Source organism: Bubalus bubalis, chromosome 1 (assembly GCF_019923935.1).
Source record: "Bubalus bubalis isolate 160015118507 breed Murrah chromosome 1, NDDB_SH_1, whole genome shotgun sequence".
NCBI classification, from domain to species: domain Eukaryota; kingdom Metazoa; phylum Chordata; class Mammalia; order Artiodactyla; family Bovidae; genus Bubalus; species Bubalus bubalis.
In genome coordinates this window covers 198,617,563-198,624,915 of record NC_059157.1, presented here as the reverse complement: position 1 = coordinate 198,624,915, position 7,353 = coordinate 198,617,563, and positions in this window count along the sequence as shown.

The following is a 7,353-nucleotide window of genomic DNA, read 5'->3' as shown; positions in this document are numbered from 1 at the left end:
CCATATCCGCCCTCTCTGGCGATGAAGGAATTATTCTCCTAGCTTCTAGGGATACTGCTCTGAGACAGCCATCAGCTCTGACCTTCCTTTGAAGACTCCCTCAGCTAAAGATCCCTACCTAGCCTGAATCATGTAAACTTTCTGGGGCAGTCTAGAATCAGTGAGCAGTCCCCCTGGGGATACAAAGGTCCAGCCCTCTCACTCCAACCCGGGACAGCTGGGGAGGGCTACTGCTGATCCAGAGTCCCCCATGAGGTTCCCTGAGGCCTTCGGTGGGCCTGTAACAGAGCAGGACTCCATGGGGCCTTCCCAGGATAGAGTTCCCCCACCCCTACCCATGTCCTCCACCTGCCTATTGTCTGTAGAAAAATGTTAGCCAAAGGATAAATTCAATCAGAGAATGAAAAAATGCAAAAGCAAAGAAAAACAGTCAAACAGGACAAAATAATAATAGCGGAGTCATTAAATGGGCTTTTCTGGTGGCTCAGTTGCTAAGAATCTGCCTGCAATGCAGAAGACACAGGAGAGGTGGGTTCAATCCCTAGGTCAGGAAGATCCCCTGGAGGAGGGCATGGCCACCCACCCCAGTATTTTTGTCTGGAGAATCCTGTGGACAGAGGAGTCTGGTGGGCTACAGTCCACGGGGTCACAAAGATTCGGATATGATTCAAGCAACTGAACACAGCAGCATGCAGGAGTCATTCAACAAAGGCAAAGGTCTTTAGAGCCTTCTCAAGGGCTACAGAGTCATGTCCTTTGAGCGGCTTTACAGATACGGAAACTTCCACCCTGCAGAAGTTAACAACATGATGACCAGACTGTAGCCATGACCTAAGCTGCTTTATCTTACACACTTCCGAGAGCTGGACTCCAGGAATGGGAACAAACCAACCCGGGAACTGAGGATTAACTGCACTTGAAACAGTCAAGGTGATGTGATCAGACCCCTTCAGGGTCAATTTCAAGACAACTGCACGTAATTCCCACCCCCAGCCCCGAAACTCCCCCTTGCCCCCTGATTGGCAGTGGGCTTTGGGACACGAATCTACCTTCTCCCCAGGTTGTCAGCTTCCTAAATGAAGCAACCTTTCCTTAGCTACCAACCCTTGTCTCTTGAGCATCAACTTTCGAGGGGCGAGCGGCCAGACCCGGGTTGGGAGCCCACCTACATCCCGGTTCAGCCGCTCCCTCTGTCTCATCCTGCCTCCTTCTCTCCCTTTCTGCAGCTGCTGATTTCAAGGTCTCGACCTAAGAAATACCCTGCACACCAACACGCATCTCAGAGTCTGTTCCTGGGGACGAAACTTGATAAATATATTCAGGAGGAGTTTTAGCAACCGTGGTGTAATTATCTGTGAAAAGAGTAGGTTACCCAACTCAGCGTATGGCATGATCTCAACAAGGACAGACTGTCTACCTGAGTGCGTGGGGCTGGGAGTCTGGAAAGCACACCAAGGTTAGCAATGCTTCTTTTTGTCTGGCAGGATTAGAGATGATTTCTATGCTATTGATATCCTTCTGTGCTTTCCAAGTTTCCCTCAAGGACCAAACTCCTTTTTCTGTGGGGCAGGGATGGCTTATCCCAGGACTGTGTGCCCCAGTGGCTGAGCTTTCAGACAGTCACGAGTCATGACAAGCCAATCTAGAATGTTCCTCTTCACCATGACCTGGCAGCTTGTTGCCAGGTTTCCAACGACTGGGACCTGGGGATCTCAAGCTTTCGCTAAGGAATCTTTTCTTCGAGTCTCTCAGATGTCACTTTGAAAAGCCCGAATCAGAGGTAGGATTTGTGAATGTCACAGAACTCTAACTTCGATCTCGATGATGTTATCTGAAGGGCAAGACATGAACTCTGACTTCAGTCTGGTCGGAAAACACAAGTAAGACACAGCAGACATGAAACGGGTCAGCGTTGTGTTGCCATAACGAGAACAGCAGGAGGCCAGAGAAAGGGACCTGCCTACCGGCTGCAGTCGTCAGAAAGGGGCTTCGTGGGGGAGGCAGGTCTTGACTGCGTCTTCAAGGAGTAAAATCTAGCAAAGCCGAAGGCAATGGTGAGCTCGTTCTGGATAAGGGCAGCGGCCAAAGCACAGAGGGAAGCAAGGATTGGGGTTTTTCTGTAAGTTGTAAGCTGCCTCCTTACCGGAGCTGGGGATGCACTTGGAAAATGAGAAGATATGGTTGGACCGACATCGTGGGCGAGACTGTGGGAGGGAAGCCAAGCAGAGAAGTTCAGACTTCCTCTTCAGGTGAAACGAGTACCCCGAGGGCCCCTGGCTAGTTGAAGGTGGTCTATTAAACAGCTTTTTCTGACTGTCTTTTGCAGGGTGACACCCAGAAGGGAGAACTAGATGGAAGCGTCTGGTGGAGGCTGTGGTCTCCAGCTCAGGGTGCCTGGCCCAGCCTGCGGTGGGCGCTGGCAGTAGCCGACACCCTGAATCTGGATGCAGCGACTCTGATTTTCTCTTGCTGATGAAACCAGCCATATCATGAATAGCTATGTCACCCCCTCCTACAAAATTTTCTTTAATATCGTTCTACGTCTTACCTTCCAGTACTCTATGGACAGTGACCCCACTGCCAAAGAGTAAAAGAAGCAGAAACAGATGAGGGCTGAGCCCGAAACCCTCAGGCATGAGAATGACCCCTGGGGCTGGGCCCTCCCTGGCTTCTGCCTGGTTGAACAAATAAGACCTTGAACAATTCTGCCCAGAGTGATCCGGAATAACATTGGAACTTCCTTCTTTTATGGCCTCCATTGAATGCGTGAGTGGAGAGATAGTGGAAGCCATAAAACTATATATAGGGTTTCCTGATCCCAAGCGCGCTCGTTCAGCTCATCAGATTAGAATCAAGCATCATTTATGGATGGCTTACTACTTGCAAGGTAGTTTGCACGCCCCTCACTTAATCCTCAGTACTCTCTAAGGTCGATATTTGCATCTCCATTTTGCAAACAATTGGCATTTTATAGACATTCATCTCTATTCACCAACAGAATCTAATGTTTTCTCAGGACTTTTATTTTTGAAACGAACTAACAATCCCTTCTTCTCTTTATCTCAGTACATGTAAAGTGTAGGTTAGGGTTAGGGCCTGGCTCTACAGTTAACTGTGGAACAGCTGTTCACTAACTGGGCACTTTTTCCATGCATGGTAATTTTTTTTTAATTGGAGGATAATTGCTTTACAATGTCCCGCCAGTTTCTGCTGTAGAGCAAAGTGAATCAGCCATATGTATGTAGATATCCCCTCCCTTAGAACTGTTGCTTTTGAACTGTGGTGCTAGAAAAGACTCTTCAGAGTCCCTTGGACAGTAAGGAGATCAAACCAGTCAATCCTAAAGGAAATCAGTCCTGAATAGTCATTGGAAGGACTGATGCTGAAGCTGAAACTACAATACTTTGGCCACCTGATGCGAGGAGCTGACTCATTGGAAAAGACCATGATGCTGGGAAAGATTGAGGGCAGGAGGAGAAGGGGACGACAGAGGATGAGATGGTTGGATGGCATCACTGACTCAATGGACAGGTTGTTTAGTCCCTAAGTCATGTCCAACTCTTTTGCAACCCCATGGAGCCTGCCAGGCTCCTCTGCCCATGGGATTTCCTAGGCAAGAACATTGGAGTGAGCTGCCATTTCCTTCTCCGGGTGATCTTCCCGACCCAGGAATTGAACCCACAGCTCCTACCACCCTCCTGCATTGCAGGCGGGTTCTTTACCGCTGAGCCTCAGGGGATCAATGCACGTGAGTTTGAGCAAACTCTGGGAGACAGTGAAGGACAGGGAAGCCTGGTGTGCGGCCTATGGGGTCTCAGAGTCAGACACAACTTAGTGACTGAGCAGCAACAAACAACAAATCCCCTCCCTTGTGAGCCTCCCTTCCGCTATCCCCCCTCGAGGTCCTCAGAGAGCACGAGCTGAGCTCCCTGTGCTCTACAGCAGCTGCCCACCGGCTGTCTGTTCTACTCATGGTCGTGCCTATGCGACAGCACGCGTGGCACTTGAACTAGGGCCCCTGGGGAAGGAGGTAAAGCCGGGTAGAGGCAGTCGCTGCCAAGAGTTAGATAAACACTCAGCGCACAGAATAACATTACATAGCAGTTAAAGGAGGTATGTGAAGGCATCTGATGAAGCTACATCTCGGAGGATTCCCCTTCCAAATTCCAAATCAACAGGTATTTCCTAAACTCCAAACATCTGAAACAAGCCAGCCATCTTTGTCTGCACTTCTGCTGCCCCTGTTCAGTGAAAACCTGTCTTCCTTATTATCGCCTCTCTTTCCATTGCCCTTTGCATTGACCTATTTCTGGTCCTTCTCCTTTACTACCTGGACTTTTCCTGGAACCTCTGGGCTTGTGTCCCAGCAGAGATGGCTGGGTTCCTCCAGTCCAGTTTTTTTAACCCCTGCCAGACTCACCTGGCGTCCCTGGTGGCTCAGAGGGTAAAGAGTCTGCCTGCAATGTGGGAGACCCGGGTTTGATCCCTGAGTCGGGAAGATCCCCTGGAGAAGGAAATGGCAACCCACTCCAGTATCCTTGCCTGGAGAATCCCCTGGATGGAGGAGACTGGTAGGCTACAGTCCACAGGGTCGCAAAGAGCGACACGACTGAGCAACTACACTTTCACTTTCAGACTCACCTTGGCAAAATGCTACCTGTGGGATTGTGCTCTCCTGCTCACAACCGTTCCGTGGCTCCTGCTGTCTATTGGAAAAAGTCGAATCATCTTACGTTGTCACTCAAGCCCTTCCAAAATCTGACCCCAGCTCCATTTCCAGTGTGACTGCCAAGTACTATTTCTATTTCACCTGGAGTAGCCACCTCCTGCTTCCCACCAGATTACATCCGTTTCTGCCTCTTTGACTCAGTTCTACTTGTGTCTCCTGTCCTGGGAAAGTCAAGCATCACAACCTTTTTTCAGATCCACTCTGGTCTCACAGCATCTCACCCGGTCTTCTTCACACTCCTCCTTGAGTTGCTGTTTAGTGTGCTTCTATATACTTGGTATCCATGCAACTCAATGGCAAGCAATTTGGGATCACTGATTGCATCTGCCAGACGTTACTATCCTCCCTAGAGCCGCCAGTCTAGAGCTATACAAAGAGTAAGTGTCTAGTTAATAATAGCCGTGGAACAAAAAATGTAGAGTTAAACTTTGTCGTCTAAAGCAAACATACCCTTTACCATTTCCTAATTTTTGTGCTCAATTCTGCAACATCCTCATTGTGTGACTTCTGGATTTTGCCATCTCTGAGTATCTCAATTACAGTCTGCAAGTCTTTTTTTTTTTTAATGTAAAAAACTTTTGGGTTGCACTGGGTCTTCATTGCTGTGTGTGGAGTTTCTCTAGTTGCAGTGCTCAGGCCCCTGGTTGTGGTGCCTTCTCTTGCTTTGTCTTCTGGGCTCTAGAATGCAGGCTCAGGAGTTGTGGTTGCAGGAGGCTTAGTTGCCCTTCAGCATGTGGAATCTTCCCAGACCAGGGATCAAACCAGTGTCCCCTGCACTGGCAGATGGATCCTTTACCACTAGTCCACCAGGGAAGTCCTAGTCTGCAACGGTGAATGTAAAGAAACCCTACACTCTAAGTGCTGTCCCGAGGACTGTTCTACATCTACGTATCTGGGCTCTCGAGCTTGGTAACCAGGAGCCACGTGTGGCCACTGAGCACTTGGAATGTGCTAGGGCAGCTGAATTCTCCCACCTGACACAGCAGGGCTCGTCTCAAGAAACCAGCTCCGACCTAAGCGCCCTGATTGAAGTAGTCTGCCAAGGCCCCTATTTATTTCATTACATGTGTTTTCCTGTTTTAGGTTCAAGGAAGAATTTTATAAAAGTTAATACAAATGTCTGTCATTATTCGTGTCAATGAAGGCAGGCATGACAAAAATAAATGATGTTCCATCATAAGCCATAGGTTAGACAAATATGCCCGTCCTCCCCAAATTGTACCCGTCAAAAAGTGGTTGACAGAAACTAACACAATATTGTAAGTCAGCTGTCTACACGCCAACAAAAATCAATCTAAAATTTTTTTAAAATGCAGAAACACGTGGTCGAGTTGGCAAATGTCAACTTCAGCTCTGAACAAAAACAGATAACATGTACTAAAGGTTTACAATTGCTGGGGGCAATTTATATACATCACAGCAGACACACAACAACTCTTGGAGGCCGGTCCTATCACTGTCCCCATTTCTCGGATGAGGATACAGAGGCCGAGAGGTCACAGGGTATGTCCAGACCCAGGGAGCTGGCACAGCGCAGACCCAGGATTTGCACCGGGGCCAGTTTGGGTGGACTCCGGGAGTTGGTGAGGACAGGGAGGCCTGGCATGCTGCGGTCCATGGGATCACAAAGAGTCGGACAGGACTGGGCGGCTGAACTGAACCGAACTGATTCTAACCGCAGTGCCTAGAGTCCTAACTGCTCCGCTGTTCTCCTGCTGAGCCACATCTGAGGTGTGAACAGTCATTCCTTCATTCAAACTCAAGATACAATGAGCTCTAGCTGACCCTGTGTACCGGGCACTGGCCATGGGGCTGAAAAGTCCTAGCTGGAGCCTAGGACTGGAGGAACTCAATCACGGGGCCTGGTCCTCCACCACCAGGCTTGCTCTGAGAGCCTTATCACCTTCATGGCAGGGAAGGATCCCTGTGAAGAAGACCATTAAGCAGAAGGATCCGTATCAGGTGAGGTTAGCAATGCGTTTCTCAGAATATTGGCTTTGACACCGAGTCTTACAGAATGAATTAAAACTGAATAGAATTAAAAGGTAAGCCCAGGGCCATTTCAAGGCCCTCCAATTAAGCCTCAGCCTCTTTGACAATCCAACCTCCCCACTTCCCCAGTGGCCCACCTGGAATGTCCTGTCTCTCAGGAACACCCTGTCCCACGTCTGCACCTGCCGAGCTTCTTCAGAGTCCTCTCCTAGGGTTCTGCCCCTCACGGCGTGGACCTCTGGCCACAAGGAGCAGCATCACCCGGGGGGCGTGTTACACACGCAGCGTCTCAGGCTCTCCTCCAGACCTGCTGGATGAGAAACGTGCACCTTAGCAAGATGCCCCGGTGATGCCCAGCCCCTTCAGAGTCCGAGATGCACTCACACAGCTGGCACCCCGCCCCCCTGAGCTGCCTGGCAGCACGTGCGACCCCCTGGTCTTCAGTCCATTACTGAGGCTGCGGCCTCTGCCTCCTCCCTGGACTCCTGAGGGCAGCTGTGGTGTCTTAATTCTCTTGGTTGCTCCAGGGTCCATGGGCTTCCCTGGTAGCTCAGCTGGTAAAGAATCCACCTGCAGTGCAGGAGACCCCAGTTCGATTCCTGGGTCAGGAAGATCTCCTGGAGAAGGGATAG